We start from the raw sequence: 19,635 nt of genomic DNA on the forward strand, positions 1-19,635 counted from the left end.
AGCGGCTTCGGAGCCGAAGACCCTTATGCCAGCTAAAACTATTCCTCCTCTGAGCCATACCAGTCCTTTCGTGATGGAAGAGTCAGACTTATTGATTGTGGAGCCTTCGGAGCTGATGCTTGCTCCACTGTCTTTGGTTCCATTCACTCTGATGTCCTCGGCACCGATTAAGGACTGTAGGAGCCGACACTCTCTCGTCGGGACTGGGGAGGATAGTCGAACCGACTTGTCGGTTTTGACTGTGCCTCTCAGGGCTTTGGCTCAGATGAGCTCGGCATCTACCTTGGGCTCGGAGCCCACTGTCCCAGTGCTGGGGGTATCCGTCGGTCCCTTCGCATTGGAGCAGGGTTGCCTTCGAATCCATGAGGCGAGTTATGTCTCCTAAGACATCCTCAACTTCAGGTCTGGCTTCTTCATCCCCTAAAGCGCCTGTGTCTGCTTCTGCTTCACAGATCCTGGCAAAGCGCAGAGACCCAGAGCCTCAGGAAGTCCCATTGGGTGGCCCATGCTCTTCCGAGACCTCTCCAGAAAATTCCACTGATGAGGTTCCCAGGAAGAGGGTTTGTAAGAGGAAACATCTAGTCTCCCCACAGGAGTCCCTAACATCTGATACTGACTTGGATGACTCAGAAGAGTCCCCACGGTCCCCCTCTGAGGATATCTCATTTGCAGATATACTTGAAATCCTTAGGCAGGGGGTGATTGCCAGTTCACAAACCCTGCTGAAGACGAGTCAGTTCTCCTGAAGGCTTTTGGGTCTTAGCCCTCCAACTCTTGGGTGTCTCCGATTAGCTTATTCAGCTGGTCTTACGAAGAGCGTGGGAGTCTCCGGACTCCATGCAGCCTGTCCCTAGGAGGCCTAATAAGTTCATATCTGCCCCCCCCCCAAGATAAATCCTTCTTGACCAAAGGTGTGCCTGTTGATGCAATGGTGGTGGCGGCAGCCACCAAAAAGGAAATATCAGAAACTTCCTCTTCTATCCATCCTCCTAACAGAGACTCCAGGATCATGGATAGATATGGGAAGCGCATGTTTAGTTCAGCTACTTTTGCACTCTGTTCGCTTAAGTATTTAACCCATTTCATGAGACTACAAAGAGATCTCCTTAAAGAGCTAGGAGATACTCTTCAGGGTACAGTAGCTGTAGGAGCTACAGACAAAGTTGCCTCCCAGCTTGCTACCCTCAACTCCATTTTTAACTCATCCATTCACCTCATTTCATATGCAGCTGATGGAATGAGCAGGGCAGCGGGTACAGGAATTACTTTTAGGAGACACTCCTGGATGCTCTTGTATTCCTTCGTGGAGCCCTTCAAGTCATCCTTTGTGAATACCCCTTTTGATGGCTCGTCCCTTTTCGGGCCCAAAGTTAAGGAAACTTTGACCAGGTGTGAGCAGGAAGGAAAGATTCTGTTTGCCGTCAGAGTCCGCATTTCCACCTCTACCAGACCCTACCCCAAGGGTCAAAAGGGAGAGAAAATGTGGTTCCAAAATGTCCAAGGAGCTTTTCAGCACTGCCCTCGTGGCAGAAGGGCTCCACAAAACCAGGCCAACAGAGATCACTTCTTTGGGAAGCCCTACCTGCGCTCCTGAAGAGTCACAACTTTCCTGCTCTAGAGGCAGTCGGTGGTCACTTATCTTTGTACCCAGACGCCTGGCTCAAAATAACAAATGACAACTGGGTACAATGTATCATTTCCAGAGGATACTTCATTCAATTCGCCACACCCCCTCCACTGACATTCTAGCCAGTTACCGGGAACAAGCAACAGTAGAGGTCCAAACGTTGCTAAGAAAACGAGTCATCCAGCCAGTCCCAGCAGACCAGACAGGATCCAGAACTTACTTAAAATTCTTTTTAGTTCCAAAAAAGACAGGGGACTGGAGACCTATTTTGGACCTCAGCAGACTAAACAAATCTGTCAAGAAAGAGAAGTTTTGGATAGTCATGCTTCAGTCAATACTTCCCTTCTTAGAGAAAGACAATTGAATGTGCTCGATAGAGCTCCAGGATGCGTATTACCACATAAAAATGGCCAGGCCATCCAGGGATCATCTGCGCTTCTGTGTGGGAGCCAATCATTTTCATTTTCGAGCCCTGCCCTTTGGTCTCACTACAGCCCCCAGAGTGTCCACCAAATGCATGGCAGTGGTCACGGCTCACCTGAGACGTTTAGGATTCCAGGTGTTTCCATACCTAGACGATTGGCTCCTCATTGCCACCACCAGGCATCAACTCAATCAAGCCAGGGAATCCACTCTGTCACTCTGCAGCCAGCTGGACATTACAATAAACTAAAAATCTGCCTTGTCGCCATTGCAGCATGTCGTCTTTATCGATGCAGAACTGGACACCACCATGCTAAGACTTCCAGTAGAAAGAGTCTTACTACTCCATCAGCAGGCTCGCATTCTAAGATCCAAAAACATGGCTCCAGCATCAGAAGTTCTAAAATTGTTAGATATGATAGCAGCAGCAATTCTGGCCATACCAATGGGTCATATGCACATGCAGATACTGCAAAGGCTGTTGTTCACTCAATGGTCTTACCAAGAGCTCCCCATGTCTCACCTGATAATGATCACAAACTCCTGCAAAAAGGATCTTCAGTGATGGTTGACCTTACTTCATGTCACGATAGGATGTTCCTTTGTTTTACCCCCAACAGCAGCCACAGTGACCACGGATGCTTCCCTGATAGGGTGGGGGGGGGGCATTTTTAGGGAAGAACAGCCCAAGGCACATAGACCGATCAAGAGACACATCTGCATGTCAGTGTCTTAGAGATGAGAGCAGTAATTTTGGCATTGCAGTACTTCCAGGACTCTCTTTCTCTGAGTACGATTTCGAATCTGACAGACAACATATCAGTGGTCTGGTACTTGACCAAACAAGGAGGAACCGGGTCATACCCCCTTTGTCACGAGGCCCTAAGAGTATGGCAGTGGGCTATATCTACCCAGCACTTTCTGTTAGCTACGCCCATCCTGGGGAAATCCATCGTAATAGCAGACAAGCTGAGCAGAGCAATTTTGTTGCCCCATGAGTGGTCCCTCAAGACAGAAATAGCAGACAGGATATTCTGCAGGTGGGGCCAGCCTTGCTGTGACCTTTTTGCCAGTCACATGAACATGAAATGCAGGAGCTACTTTGCCCTGATTCCCCCTCTGGGAGAAGCCCCAAGGGACGCACTCGTTCATGATTGGCCCCTGGGTGTCCTCTATGCATTCCCACCAATTCCATTGATACCCAAGGTATAACAGAAAGCAAAATCCCTGGAAAGGACCATCATTCGAATAGCCCCTCATTGGCCTCATCAGATTTGGTTCCCCTTCCTTCTACTTCATCTTTTGGAGGACCCCTGGATTCTGGACCCAGTTCCGGACCTTTTGACGCACTCGTCGGGGGAACTTCATCCCTCTCTGCAGTCCCTGAAGCTGACAGATTGGCTGCTCCAATTCCCATTATAGCCAGGTTCCATAACCTTAAATTCTCTTATCCTCTCATAAATCCTCTACGAGGAAGCTATACCTCAGCAAATGGAAAAAATTTCTATATGGGCCTCTAAAAACAATACTGATCCTTACCAAGCCCCATATGGCCTCTATACTAGAATTTTTAACCATAAGTTTCAGTAAAGGAGCTGCAGCAGCAACAGTCTGTGTTCAACTTGCTGCCATTTCTAACTTTCATCTTGGATTTGAAGGATTGAATATTATGTCACACAAATTACCCAAAGCCTTTCTCAAAGGGACCTTTCATATTAGACCATCTGTGAAATCTCCCTATTCCCAATGGAATCTGAATTTTATGCTTTCTCGTATTATTCTTCCTCCATTTGAACCAGCTTCCTGGTGTGACCTCAAATTTTTGTCATGGAAAACTATATTTTTAGTGGCTATTACTTCTGCCCGCAGAGTGTCAGAGCTTCAGGCCTTGTCCATTAAACCTTCTTACTTGATTTTCCATGCTGACAGAGTGTCACTTTAAACAAACCCCTCTTTTCTGCCCAAGGTTTGCACTGAAACTAATCTTAACCATATTATTGATTTGCCAGTTTTCTTCCCCAATCACTCCAACAATCCTGAATACATGCTGCACAAACTTGATGTTCACAGACAGCTCAGATTTTATTTGAATAGAAAAAAAGATTTCAGGAAATCAGATCAACTTTTTGTTTCCTATTCAGACTCCAGGAAAGGTATGCCAGTGGCTAAAACAACTCTGTCTAAATGATTATCTGATTGTATCACCTTTGCTTATTCAGCTGCCAATATGCCCTTACAGTATAAAATTAAAGCTCACTCAACCAGAGCAGTTTCTACATCTTCTGCTTTTTCAGCCAGACTTCCTATTGATAACATTTGTGCAGCAGCCACTTGGTCAAAACCTCATACCTTTATCACTCATTACAAAGTTGACAGGGCCTCCTTTGGATCCACAGTCCTGAGAAATATACTCCTGTGAGCCACCCGAGGTAGATGGTCCTTGGGATGCTACCCATCAGTAAGAATGAAAGGCGAGCTAGAACAACTTCACATAAAGAAGTTATGTACTTACCATAACGTTCCATGTGAGTTGTTCATCTCGCCTTCATTCTTATGTCCCTTCCTCCTACCCCTCCTGAGTTTTCAGAAGATTGAGATGCTGGATCCATCCTGGTCACTCAACCCTTCTTTTCTTTCTCTTATGGAGTTATAGAATGATATATGGTATTATTATATGCAGCAGACAAGATCTGAGGTAACTCTAGGTGCATCATGGGATAGAGACTTGGCCTCGAGCTACTTGAAATCCTTGAGCTTTGTAGTAGGCCGATTCGGAGCCGAGGGATCGGCTCTGAACCCATCTGTAAGAATGAAAGTGAGATGAACAACTCACATGGAACATTATGGTAAGTGCATAACTTCTTTTTATGAAAAACTTTGAAAGGTTAGCCAAAAAAACACCTGACAGCAAGCCTTCCAGTGACACTATATCCACCCCAATTCACATATTATGCCAATGGCTCCACAGCGGATGCTATTTTGGTTGCACCGCATCTCTCATTGGCACACCTTGAGAACAAGGACAGCTATGTTAGAATGCTGTTTATTCACTTCAGTTCAGCATTCAATACTTTCATCGCCCAACAGCTAATCAAAACAATTGTTCATCTAGGTATCAATGCCCACTTGTGCAACTGGATCCTGATTTTCTTGACTGAAAAACCTCAAAAGGTATTTCTGGGTATTAATTCATTGAAAAGCAGCACAATCAACACAGGAGTACCTCAAGGCTGTGTGTTGCGTCCAGTATTGTTTATGGTACTAAACCATGGCTGTAAAGCTAGATTCAACACCAACCACATCAAGTTTGCGGATTACACTGCATTCCTGGGACTTATCAGTAAAGGAGATGAAAAGGACTATAAGGAGGAAGTGAGCTCACTGATTGACTTGTGTGCCAAGTAGAACCTTGACCTTAATGTCAAAAAAACAAAGGAGATCATAATGGACTTCAGAAAAATACAACCAGCTCATTCACTTGTCATGATTAATAGTGAGATGGTGGAAAGAGTAAAGAGCACAAAATTCCTGGGGGTTCACATTGCAGAGGATCTATCTTGGTCAATAAACACCAGTCATACAGTAAAGAAGGCTCATCAATGTCTGCATTTCCTGCAGAGACTGAGAAAAGTGAGTCTACCACTCCCTATCCTCTCCACCTTCTATAGGGGTACCATAGAAAGTATCCTAACATGTAACTTTTCAGTATGGTATAGGAACTGCTCAGCTGCAGACCAAAAAGCCCTACAAAGGATAGTGAAAGTGGCAGAGAAGATAACGGGCTGCAAACTTCCAGCACTACAGGAGTTATACACAGCACGATGTCACAACAGAGCTACAAATATAATCAAGGAGCCTACACACCCTGCTTGAACTGTTCACATGCTTGTCATCTGGCAGAAGATACCGCAGCATGCACTTTAAAACATCCAGGTTCAGAAACAGTTTCTTCCATCAGGCAGTGAGGCTCTTGAACTCTGGCAATTATATCAGGGAAGCCGGACACTGACAAGATATAGTACAGCTAACTCTTTTGGTGCAAATAAATGAGGGAGAGTTCAGATTTTAAACATTAGCAGTACATAAATAGCAATGAATCTGCAGTATTAAACTAACTAGATCCTGTTATTCATGTGAGAATCACACAGTCCAGTAGGAACTTGTGCAATAAGAAATCATTCAGCTGCTGAAAATTATAGGTAAGATAAACTGTGGTAATATGTAAGTAGAATAACCTGTCTAATTTGAAATGATGAATATATGTCCATTGTATGTGTTATTGTACGTATGTATGTATATATCTTCTCAATTCGAGCCTGATGCACACAAATTCATTTAGACTGCACTTGTGTAGGCTAAATGACAATAAAGTTTACTTTGACTTTGACTATTCCTCCTGTTCTGTCTCCATTGGAGGATGTTTTTGCCATAACCTGCAATTTCTGTAACAGTCAGCCTGCTACCCCTGAAAAAGCAGAAGACTACACAATGTGCCTTATTATTCTCTTAAATTTCTTTACACTCATCTCACGTCTACCCAGCAACTAATGCTTTACTGAATCCAACTGCTGCTTTGGTTAATACCAATCCCTCTTCTTCTGACAAGGATGGAAAGGCTTTTAATAAGTGTGAGAAAATGTATTCTTCTGCACCTCTTTTTTTTTAGAATTCTCGACTGTCAAGCTCATATATTGAAGTGTATGTTTGCCACTTGTGAGAATGTGAGAAATACTTTTGGCATCTGTATCTTCTTGAGAGGAGTAGTCTGCTTTGTGTAATTTAGTCTGATGTGACTACCCATTGTTTGAAATATGCCTATGACTCTGCTGATGCCACCTCAACAGCTGCTGCCACTGGGGTTGTTATTGAGATTTGCCTGTATGCATTCTCAAAACCTCCCAGTGGATGTCAAAAATTGAATTTTGAATTCCCCTTGGGTAGCGAAGTAGTTTTGGAACCTTCTGCTGCAGATGTCATTAAAAAGTATGATGAAAAAAGAAAGCTGATTCAAGGGAATTCTCAGATTTTCAGCTCTCCTTTTCCCAGTTTACCAAGGGATTCAGTGCTCCCTCTAAATCTTTATTTAATAACAGGAATAAAGCGTCCCAGCAATCTGCTGGGAAGCAGGCATTTAAAAAGCAAGGGCAGGAAGGATCCAAAAATACAAGACCCTCTCCAGAATAAAAGACAGTGTAATATGTCCAAATGACTATATCAGTGATTCCCCTATTTCTCTCTTTGACAACAGACTGTTTCAAACAGATGCATTCTGAGTGTAATCCATCAAGGATACAGATGGCAGTGGGAGTCTCTCCACCTTTTCGAGGGATTCCGCCACACTCACCAGACCACACTCTTCTTTTACCTCCTGTCATCTAGCATATGCCTGCTCAAGGGGTGATAGAAGCTTTCCTACTTTTCAGTTATGGGAATGGTTTTATTCAAGAATGTTCCTGGTGCCAAAGAAAGAAGATTCTTGGAGACCAGCTCTGGATCTTTTCTTTTTGAACCAGTTTGTGTGAGTTTGCAAGTTCAAAATTGTCAGTTTTCAACGTGTTACTCTTTTTTTCCCCATTTAAGTTTCCTAGTAACCTTACATTTAAAATATGCATATCATCTCATTCCAATAGATCCAGATTTCAGATGTTTCTTAAGGTTTTCTGTGTCTGGATCACATTGTCAGTTCTTTGTATTAACCTTTGGGCTAGCTACTGTTCCAATGGTGTTCTCCAAGTGTTTAGCTCCTGTGACAGTGTACTGCAGATTCCAAAGTATTTACATTTTTTCCTTATTTAGACAATTTGTCTATCTTTACAGTGTCATTTTCAAGAAACTTTTTTTGACTACTTCTAACAGGACTATTTTTTCTGGAGGTGTCACCTGGACACCTTGGTTCATAGAGATTTTCTTCCACAGGAAAATGTATCTGTACTTAGATCTATTTGTGAGGTTTTCCACTCACACTCCTGCCTCTGCAAGGGAATTCCTTGACATTCTGTGTGTCGTGGCATCTATGATACTCATAATATCTCTTGAAAGATTCCATGAGAAAGATCCAATGGTACTTGAAATTTCTATGGTGTAGCGTCAGTATCCCTTGACTTTTTAGATTCCAGTTTTGGGGATTTGGGAATAGGGAAAATATGTAGTGGAGACACCAAATTTCTCAGAATACAGGTCTCTCATTCTCCTTTCATGCTCCAGCACAGTCAGTCAGAACAGAAACCTCATACTTTGCTTGGGGATCAGTATCAGTAGGAATAAAAGTGCATGGGGATTTGGAACAGAAAGACAGACCAAAACAATTAAACATAACAGTGATGTTAGCTGTCATAAATGCTCTCCACTCTTTCTCAATCATCTGTGGTCCCTGGGACCTCTACAGGTGTTTAGAGACAACACAACAGTGATATGGTACATAAGAAAGCAAGGGGGGGACATATGTTACCCTCTGTGTAGACATGTCATGGTAGCCTGGGATATAGCTTTTCAGCACAGTCTCACTTTACAGGTATCTTACATGCCATCAGAGCAAAACTGTGTAACAGACAAACTGAGTAGGACCAAGACAGACTCTTATGAATGGAAACTGAATCTGAGCTTCTAACAAGATTTAATCTGTCTGTGTGGAAAACCTCAAACAGATCTTTTTACCTCTGTTCTAAACAATTGGTTGGCAAAATCCTGCTCCAGGATTCCATGCAAGAAGACCTAGAAGACAGATGCTTTAATTTTCCTTTGACAATATGCTTTTCCATCCCTTCCACTAATATACAGAATAATTCTGAAGATTCAGAAGGACTCCCCAAAGACTGTTGTGTGGAATCCCTTCTGGCCCAGGCAACACTAATTCTTCCTTCTTTTGGAAATGTCCAAGGGCAATTACCACTAACTTCCACACAGACTGGATGTGCTCACTTAATATCAGGGGTGTTTGATACATCTTGACCCCAGACAACTTCAGATAACTGCCTTGATAAATAACTTCAACTAACTACCTTGATGGATGATAAGAGTTTTAATAACTTTTAGGCACCATTTCTTCTAAGGATGTGCTCCAGGCATTAAAGGAGGCAAAGAAACATGATACTAGAAAATCGCAGATAGGTAAGTGGAAAACATTTTCTATTTGGTGCCATTCCTAGAGTCGGGTCACTTTTAAGGCCTACAAATTTCTGGTTCTGTATTTATGCATTTATTTATTTATTTAACATTTGATCTGAAGTAGGAATGTTCATTTGTCAGCAACCTGTGGGTTACGGATCTGATATCGGATCCGAGCCTGCAACTTGTTTCAAGCTAATGGATCCGAACTCCTAGCTCCTCCCTTCACCCATAATCCCCTGCTAACCCTCCATGACCTCAGATCTAGTTTGCCGCGCTTGTGATGGCTGGATCTTTTTGAGCTCCGTCAGATAAGTGAAACAAAAAGTTAACTTTTCGAATTATTTCTAGTCAGGAAATTCTTTTTTAGCTTAAAGTAATATTTGTAAAGTGTGTCTGTGTTAGGTTCCTTAAATTTTAGTTAATACCCTCCCTTCGCTGGTCGCTAGTGTGTGAGTGTTTGTTGTGTGTCTTTTGGGGCCTGTGTGTGTGTGTGTGTAGTTTTTTTCTTCTTTTTTAGTTTAAAAAAAAAAAAAAAGGAATGGCTGAGGCCCCAAAAGCCATATTTTCTAAATGTACCGAGCGTGGTCATAAGCTCTCCCCGGCTGATGGCCACACTCGGTGCGTTCGGTGCCTTGGGGTTGAACACCTCACCTCGGGCTGTACTATCTGTGCAGCGTTCAACCCCAGGGCACTGAAAGAATGGAGGTCGAAGCTGGTCCTGGCGGGACTTCTACCCCCGGATTCAGCTTCGGCCTCCGCTACCTCTGCTACTCCTGTGGCTCTATCACAGCCCGTGATGGTTGCCACTCCTGCCCCCCTGCCTCCGACTGGGACTCAAACTCCCGCTAAAGTGTCGGAGGACAGGGAGGCCAGGAGGGAGAAGCACCACAAGCGGTGGGCTGAGACCTCCGTTTTGGCCCCGCCAGCTAAGCGGGCTTCTCCCTCCATTGCTTCTAGGTCTCCTCCTCCTCGGCTCCGATCCCCTTCTTTCACCCCGGGGCCCGAGGAGGAGGAGGAGACCCGATCTCCGTTGAGGTCATCGAGGTGGCATTCCAGGCCTGCCTCAGTGGCCTCTTCAAGATCCACATTCAGTTTATCTGATGCAGACTTGGACCAGATGATGCGAAGGTTCATCCAGGCCCAGCTGCAGATGGGAGTGCTCTTGCCTCCCCCCCCCTCAAGGGGGGAGCTCAACACCTTTTTTACACCCAATTGCTCCTTCTCCGACCCACTACCCGGGTTTGGAGCGCTCGGAGCGGAGCAGCCTTGGAGCCGGGGGTGGGTCAGCGCCGACAGTACTTGGTACTTCGGATCCGACCCTACTCTCGAGTCTGTCGGATCTGACCTCTCAGAGCCGTGGTCCGAGCTTCGGATCCGGGGGATTCAGTGTGCCTTCAGCTCCATCCAGGTCGGAGCACACTGGTCCCTCGGATCTGACGGTTTCGGTGCCGGCTCCGATCCCTTCATCGGATCCGAGTGGGAGCCGACTTTCGGATCCATTGGAGAGTGGCTGTCCCTCAGCATTTGATGTTGTGGAGAGGGCTCTGTTGAGAGCATCCGGACCCCCGGCCCTTGCATCGACTCCTCCCTGCACTCCCTCTCTGCTGGGCCAGGCTTCCATCACCCGGCCAAAGGGACAGCCTGCTTCGATGTCACAGATAGTTCCACTGGAAAAAAATGTTGCTGGCGAGGCCTCCTCGGACAGTCCCCCCGAGGAAGCTCCCCGCAAGCATAAGTGCAAAAGGAGGCACGTGGACTCCCCTGAGTCCTTAACCAAGGACCACAGACTTGGAGGAAGGGGAAGGCTCCCCAAGATCACCCCCTGAGGATGTTTCTGGAGGCATTCAAGGCAGGCCCGTCTACCTCCTGGGTGTCCCCTCCAGCCGATCCCCTGGTGGACCTTATTACCACCAGGGCATGGAAGGATCTGGACACCGTGGAGCCAATACCCAAACGACCGGATAGGATTCTTAGCCCCCCTCAGACCGGTCTCATTGGAGTAAGGGCCCCCCTGTAGATGCCATGTTGACGGCGGCAGCCACAAAGAGGGAATTGGCTCAAGAGAGTCCCTCAGTCCATCCACCGAGCAAAGAGTCCCGTTTGATGGATCGCTTAGGGAAGTGAGTCTTTAGTTCAGCGACCTTCTCAGTAAGGTCTCTGAACTATATGGCACATGTCATCAGGATACAGTGGGATCTTATCAAAGAAAACGCTGCACCCCCCCTGAGTCCATGTCGGAGGAGGACAAACAATTGTACTCCACCCGAATGGCCACTCTGAGATCTATTTCAAACACCTCTATGCAGCTATTGTCCCACGCCAAAGAGGGAGCCGCTAGAGCCAGCGGAGCAGGCCTAGTCATGAGACGTCAGGCCTGGCTCCGTCACTGCGACTTTACGGAGCCCTTTAAAGCGTCCTTTGCGAACGCCCCCTTTGATGGTTCTGCCCTTTTTGGCAAAACAGTTCGCGAAACGCTTGTCCAGAGCGAGAAGGATGGGAAGCTGTTGTCTGCCATCGGAGTCCGCTTCTCTGCTCCCCAGTGGTCCTTTTCAAGGAACCAAAAGGGTCAGAAGAAGATGTGGTTCCGAAAATCACAACATTCCCAACCAGCTCCAGACAACCAGTCCTACCGTGGCAGAGGTGGACAGGGAGGACGTCGCCCTAGGGGCAGAGGGGCTCCGAGAAATTTCGGGTCCAGAGAACCTTTCTCTGAACGGCCCACACAGCACCCCTGAGGGGTTGCCTGGCTGCTCCACTCTGGAGGCAGTCGGGGGGCATTTTTCAAAGCATCTAGCGGCATGGGAGTCCATCACAACAGACCGCTGGGTGCTTCGCATCATATCCAGAGGGTACAAAATACCAATTCTCCATGTCCCCCAATCCAAGAACCTCCCGATGTACCACCCGATCACAGGGAGACCGCAGCCGCAGAAATTCAGCAGCTGCTAAGAAAAAGAGCCATCCAGCCCGTCCCCCAAGACCAGCTCGGATTAGGGTTCTACTCCAGGTTCTTTTTGGTGCCAAAAAAGACGGGGGATTTGAGACCCATCCTAGACCTTTCCCGCTTGAACCTGTCAGTAATCAAGGAAAAATTCAGAATGGTCACTCTTCAATCTATCCTCCCCCTTCTGAGGGAGAACGATTGGATGTGCTCTATAGACCTCAAGGATGCGTATTACCACATCTTAATGGACAAACGATCCAGGAGGTTCCTTCGCTTCCGGCTGGGAGCCAGTCACTACCAGTTCAGGGTCCTTCCCTTTGGCCTCACCACAGCCCCCCGGGTGTTCACCAAAGTGTTAGCATTGATTGCGGCCCACCTGAGACACCAGGGAATTCAGGTCTTCCCGTACCTGGAAGACTGGCTCCTGACCGTACCAACAAGGCATCTACTTTGCTCAGCCAGAGACTTCTTTCTCCATCTAGCCCCACAACTAGGCATTACTATCAATGTCGGCAAATCCCTACTGGCTCCAACACAGATCATAGAATTTATAGGTGCCAGAATAAACACCAGAGATTTGCGAGCCTTCCTAACTGCGGAGAGAATCAGAAATCTTCAACTTCATGTGCAGGCTATCCTTCATTCAGAGGCTTCACCAGCGGAATTGATCCTGAGGGCACTAGGCTGCATGGCAGCAGCGATTACACTCCTTCCATGTGCCCGTTTGAACATGTGAGTCCTGCAATGGACTCTGTTAGTGCAATGGTCCTTCCTATCCCTTCCTCTCCACCATCCCATTGCTATCAGCAAGGCTTGCAGAAGGGCGTTACTATGGTGGCTCCAAGCATCAAACTTCCATACGGGCCGTCCCTTCTGCACCTCTCCCCCCATCGCCACGGTGACCACGGACTCTTCCCGCCTCAGGTGGGGGGCATTACTCAGGCAGGACAGTCCAAGGCACGTGGAACGATACAGAGACCTCCCTGCATATCAACGTTCTGGAGATGAGAGCGGTGCTGTTAGCGTTGCAAGCACTTCAGAGCTTCCTCCCCGCAGGAACGATTGCAATTCACTCGGACAACATGTCAGTGGTCTGGTATATCAACAAACAGGGGGGAACCAGATCTTATCCTCTTTTCCACGAAGCCATGAGAGTGTGGGAATGGGCGATCGCCACCAACCGCTTTCTGATTGCAACGCACATTCCGGGGAGGACCAACATCCTAGCGGACAAGCTCAGCCACACCCTTCTTACCCCCTACGAGTGGTCTCTCAATCCTCTAATAGAGAAGCAGATATTCGCAACATGGGGGCAACCCTGCTGCGATCTTTTTGCATCTCCATCAAATGCCAAATGCGACAATTTCTTCGCTCTAATCCCCCCACCAGGGGAATCTCCAAGAGACGCTCTGGTGCATGCTTGGCCACCCGGTCTACTCTATGCCTATCCTCCTCTTCCAATGATGATACAACTCTTACAGAAAGCCTCACGGTTGGGGAGCAAGATGATTCTCATTGCCCCATTCTGGCCTCGACAAATTTGGTTCCCTTACCTGTGGTCTCACCTTGTGAATCACCCTTGGATTCTAGATCCTATCCCGGATCTCATCTCCCATCCATTGGACTTGCCAACTCCAAACCTGGACAATCTGAAACTGACAGCTTGGTTGCTCCAGTTCCACTCCTAGTTAGGACTCCCGGTATCTCTTCACCAGTCCAAAATGTATAGAAACAGAAACTGATCTCTCCACGAAACAACAAGTAGCAATTTCACCAACCAAGTAAATGATCCAGTAGAGCTTGTAGCGATAAAATAAAGTAGACCTTTTATTTAACAAGTGGGATGATAAGCGCTTTCGCGTGGATACAACCACGCTTCTTCAGATAACAATTACACCCACTGACTTGCTTTAAATAACAAAACAATTAGCCAAAACATTAATCTAATGACTAATTAATTAGTTCAATAAACATTTAAAGAAATCATACTTAAAAACATCGAACATTTCTATGGTGTATAGAAACGAATAAACAGACAAGTAAATGAAAACATAGGCTAGTTATAATAAGCCATAAAATATAAAAGATAGATGGAAACTTTTTGCTAAATATATTAAGCCATAGAGTATAAAGACCTTACATATATATTTAATAAAATTGAGAGAGTCTCAAACATAATTTCAACTTGAGCCTGGAATTGAGAGTAAAATAAAATACAACATTTCCCAGATATTAAATAAATATGTGAGCGTATACTAAAAACGCATGTTTTTTTTTTTTTTTTTTTTTTGAAATCTCTTCACCAGTCAAAGCCATCCTCGTGGCAGCACATAAGCCCTCCACCAGGAAGGTATATCACAGCAAATGGAAATGTTTTTCCATCTGGGCGGAGCGCCACGAGCTAGATCCCTTTACGGCTCCTCTTCCATCCATTTTAGACTTCCTAACTGAACTCTTTCAAGAAGGTACTAGTTGTTCAACTGTCAAAGTGCAATTGGCAGCCATTTCTCAATATCATGTGGGACATGACACAGGATCCTTGATGTCAGCCAAATTGTGTAAAACCTTTCTCAAGGGTACCTTTTTACTTAGACCTCCTGTAAAAGAAGCCGTACCCCCATGGGATCTTACTTTAGTTCTTCAAGCCTTGACTGCTCCACTCTTTGAACCCGCTGCTTCAGTGGATCTCAAATTCTTGTCATGGAAAACGGCATTCCTTGTAGCCATTACTTCAGCAAAAAGAGTGTCGGAACTTCAGGCTCTTTCTGTAAAACCTCCATACCTGATTTTTCACCCTGATAGAGTGTACCTCAGGATCAATCCCTCCTTTCTTCCCAAGATAGCATCAGAAACCAACATAAACCAATCCATAAATTTACCGTTTTTCTTCCCTAAATATCAAAATAAGGGTGAATACAAGCTGCACTCATTGGATGTTCAAAGGCAGCTTCGTTTTTATACCCATAGGACGGCTGGCCATAGACAATCCGACCAGCTGTTCGTTTCCTTTGCCAAATTTAACTTGGGGAAAGCTATCTCTAAAGTATCTTTATCTCGCTGGATTTCCCAATGTATCCTGCTAGCTTATCAAGCCACGGGTAGACCCGCACCAGAAGGAGTTCGTGCTCATTCCACTCACTCCATTTCTACTTCTGCAGCTTTCAAGTCTAGAGTTCCTTTGGATGATATTTGTTCTGCAGCCACTTGGGCTTCATCTCATACCTTTATCAACCACTACAAGCTAGACCTGCTTTCTAGAGGGAGAGCATCCTTTGGCTCTGTGGTGCTTCGTAATATCCTTCCATGATGGCCACCCAGGATGCAGGTAGCTGGGGACTCTGTCCCACAGGTTGCTGACAAATGAACCTTCCTACTTCAGATTTAGAAGTTATGTACTCACCATAACGTTCCATCTGAGTAGGTAGTTCATTTGTCTGCAACCATCCCCCCCTCCTTCCCCCTGACATTCTTGGATCTATTAGTTTTTTAGGTATCCTTTCTTGGATATATATGGAGAGGCAAACTCGATCTGAGGTCATGGAGGGTTAGCAGGGGATTATGGGTGAAGGGAGGGGCTAGGAGCTTGGATCCATTAGCTTGAAACAAGTTGCCGGCTCGGATCCGATATCGGATCCATAACCCACAGGTTGCAGACAAATGAACTACCTACTCAGATGGAACGTTATATTGAGTACATAACTTATAATTTACTAGGAAAGTCCAACTTGGAACAAAGCCAATTTTCAGTGGGGGCCTGGGAGAAATGCTCCAGATGTATGTTTATATATATATATATATATATATATATATATATATATATATTTATTTATTTTATTTATTTAACATTTGTTCATGTGTATTATTATTCTTATGGCCTTGCTTACTTATTTGTCAAGAGGCACCACTGTGCCCCATCTGCTTGCTTGCACTGAGATCTCTCCTCTCATTTTCTCTCCATATCTCAAGTGAAAACGTTTTTTTTTTTTCATATCCATCTACCTAAAACACCAGTAGCTTCCTCTTGGGATCTTATTTTTGTGTTTGGAAAAGTTACACTGTTTCCTTGGAACCTGCTCACGAGGCTGTTTTGAAGTGCTTATTTTGGAAAACAGTTTATCTGATGTTCATTTTCATCTGATTCAACAAGTGGGACTTGGATCTGACTCAGATCCAGCCTTGGTACCTTTAAACCTTTGGATCCAGTGCTCTGACTCCTCCCCCACTCAAAATTCAATTTCCATCCTTAAATACCCCAGGTATCATTTGCCACCTGAACCGAATGGTCACAGAGGCTCTGATCTTCATGCTAAGATAAGTGTTTTTGGACACTATTATAAATTAAAGCTTTTTCTGCTCAACTTTTCCCGTTGTGTACTTTCTCCTCCCCATTCTACTTTAGAATTGGTAAAAAAAAAAATATATATAAATATATATATATATATATATATATATATATATATATATATACATACATATATAATATATAAAATATATGTGTGTGTGTGTGTATATGTATATATATATATATATATATATATATATATACACATACATATATATATATATATATATATATATATATATATATGTGTGTGTGTGTGTGTGTGTGTGTGTATGTATATGTATAAAAAATATATATATGTGTGTGTGTGTGTGTGTGTGTGTGTGTGTGTCTATATATATATATATATATATATATATATATATATATATAGTTTACTATCATAAGGTCGAAAAAGTATAAAGTATTGTATTTTAATACACCCTTTAAAACAATGCAGACTTTACCCCCTTCACACCTTATTCACAATTCTATCAAAAAAACAAAAAAAAAGTATAGCATAATAACATTTTTGCATTTTTTGTATTGTCTACTTACGTGTATTTGATACATCTATGAATGTAATCTGAGTTTTACTACTATTCTCTATGAATGTAACCTGAGTTTTATTACTATTCTCTTTATCAAAATTGATTTTATGTATTTCTGGAGCTTTTCTCTTCATGTCTCCACTGAAAATGGGCCAAAATCCAGTTGGACTAACCCAGTTAACAAATGTCAATAAATAAGTAAATCATTTTAATTTCTAATGTCGAAAATTGTTGTGTCTTTCGGCTTTTCTCGGTTAGGGGTCGCCACAGCAGAACTCCGGTCCGCTAATGATTGGCAGTTGATTTTTACGTGCCGAGTTGCCAGCCCTGACGCACAACCTTCAACGAAGGTACGCCCATTCACACATGTCTCCACGCAGAAGACACTCTAGCTGAGAATCGAACTGGACAGCATCTTACTGTGAGGTGACAACGCTACCGCAGCACCACCACCGCGGACTTATAATGTCGAAAATATTATCCGAAGATTGAAATGCCACATGTCCAGAAACCTGAATCATTTTCTCGACCATTTGTGATTTGATATTAACTTCGAAAGTAAAGCATACATCCCAAGATGTGCATCCAAAAGTGTATCCCAGTTGAGCATGTTTATTTTTCCCTTTTTATGTATGGATGCACAACACCAGCCTCCCAATGTGTTAATATGTGACAATCTGCATCCTGTTGTGTAATAATTTAACAAAAATACTCAGACGAATGTAATCCTTGATTGAAATAAAAACCAATATATTGATGCTTCTAAAGAAATCAAAAGTAGTGCAGTATATTACCTGTAAGAAACCTGTCAAACACAGTTAGCCTGAAATATCTGTAATGAAGCAGTCAAAATGAGTAGTGCTGTGCAACAAGTTGAACAAATTCTCTTTCCATAAATTGATCACGTTTAGCTACCAAACGTGAAAACATGGCCTTCCTGTCAAGCAATCATTATCTCTTAGGTGATGGAGCAGACAACTAAGAGCCCTACATTTCAAATCCTCTGTGTGATATTGTTCAAGCTGAATTGCATGCAATACATCTATCACATACAAACATTTTTTGCACAGTAAACTTCTAAGTCATCGGTGCCACCCCTCCACAGTGTTTTGACTTCAGGGGTATCCCAACATGCAAGTATCATACTGGTTTCCAAAACGTAATATCAAACAGTCAAGGATTTTTTTCAGCAGTTGTATTACGAATCCCATATCGGCAAGGTCTACTTGTCAAATAGTTCTGTTTAAAGAACTCACACAATGGTTTTCCATCCTATGGCATATCTCTTTCAGTGTCTTGGAATATAGACAGGACATCATCAGGACATAGAAATGCCAGTGTTGGTATTTGCCTGCATTACAGTGAAAAGCCTGCATCATTTCCAAATTGATCCGCAAGGTTTAACTTTTGTATTTGCTGCCATATGATTTGGCATAAGTGAAACCAACGTCCCTTTGCCATGGACGTAGGGAAGTTCCTCTTTATAGTATTAACGGCATCCTTCTCGAAGTCAATTAACACTATGTTCGGTTTCAATGTTAATGTAAATTGTGTGCAAAGGTGTATTACAGATGACCAAATGTCTTCATAGGTAACCTCTGTTTTTGAGGTTAATATACCATACACATTGTGAATAACCTTGCCTCGAATGCCACCTAATAGAGTGCAGTGTATTGTATATATCTGCTTGCATTCAGATGTACTTATCAGAAATGTTCCATCTACTATTATAAAGTCTGAAGCACATAATAGTTGCAGATTAGATTCAGTTGTTAATATAATTGCATTAGGATAACTACTAGTAGTACCATTGCGATGTGTAATGAAACGGGTCTACTTCATTTGATCGAAATTTCATTTGACCTAAACCCGTTTGATCGAAATTTCATTTGATTGAAGACCAGTATTCAAGGCAAATAACAGGGATTTGTCCCCATCCCCAATGTCGTGCAACTCTGGAGTTGGTATATATAGTTAGGGGGGGTGGGAGGCAAAGCCCCCCACCTACTTTCGATTAAACTCTCTACTTTTTGTGTTATTTTCTTCTTTTAAAGGAAACTAGGTGGGGGGGCTGTACCCCACACCCCCCCACTAACTATATATACCAACTTCAGGGTCACACGACATTGGGGAGGGGGACAAATCCCTGTTATTTGCCTTGAATACTGGAAGTTAAGTTGTCTATCTCGCCTTCATTCTTGCTGGTTGGGTTCGGAGCCGATCCTCGGCTCCGACTCGGCCATCTTCAAAAGCTTGAGAGCTGCTTACTGGCTCGAGGCCCCCCTATATCCCATGATGCCTGGTGCTAGATACCCAGATCTCATTTGCCACTTCTGCTGCGAGGTTGTTCTACTGGCTCAGGTCTTATAAGCTTTATTATTATTGTATTTTTCTTGTCAAAACTGTAATTGTTAGTGTAGAATTAGTCGTTAGTTTAGACTTTTGTGTTGTAGCTAGTTTCTTCCTTAGATAAGCCATTACCTTTCCCCCAAGAAACTCGTTTAAGTTAGAGAGTTTCCCCTCCCTCCCCTTCTCTCCCTTTTCCTCAGAAAGGTTCTTTCCATTTAAGATAGAGGTTAACCTTTCTATCTCCTTTCAAAAAAAAAAAAAAAAAATTTCTTCTATTGATCACTGTTAGTGTTTAGTGATAGTTTTCTGTAGT

General features: G+C 43.9%; 1 protein-coding gene across 1 annotated transcript in view; it reads left to right on the plus strand.

Annotated features, from left to right (window-relative positions):
- LOC122800226 (dynein axonemal heavy chain 17-like) overlaps positions 1–19,635 on the plus strand; it is a 17,083,451-nt gene that overhangs the window by 11,682,405 nt on the left and 5,381,411 nt on the right. The gene's annotated exons all lie outside the window — the stretch shown is intronic.

This window comes from Protopterus annectens, chromosome 4.part0 (genome assembly GCF_019279795.1).
Source record: "Protopterus annectens isolate FY-2018-M chromosome 4.part0, PAN1.0, whole genome shotgun sequence".
Classification (NCBI taxonomy): domain Eukaryota; kingdom Metazoa; phylum Chordata; order Ceratodontiformes; family Protopteridae; genus Protopterus; species Protopterus annectens.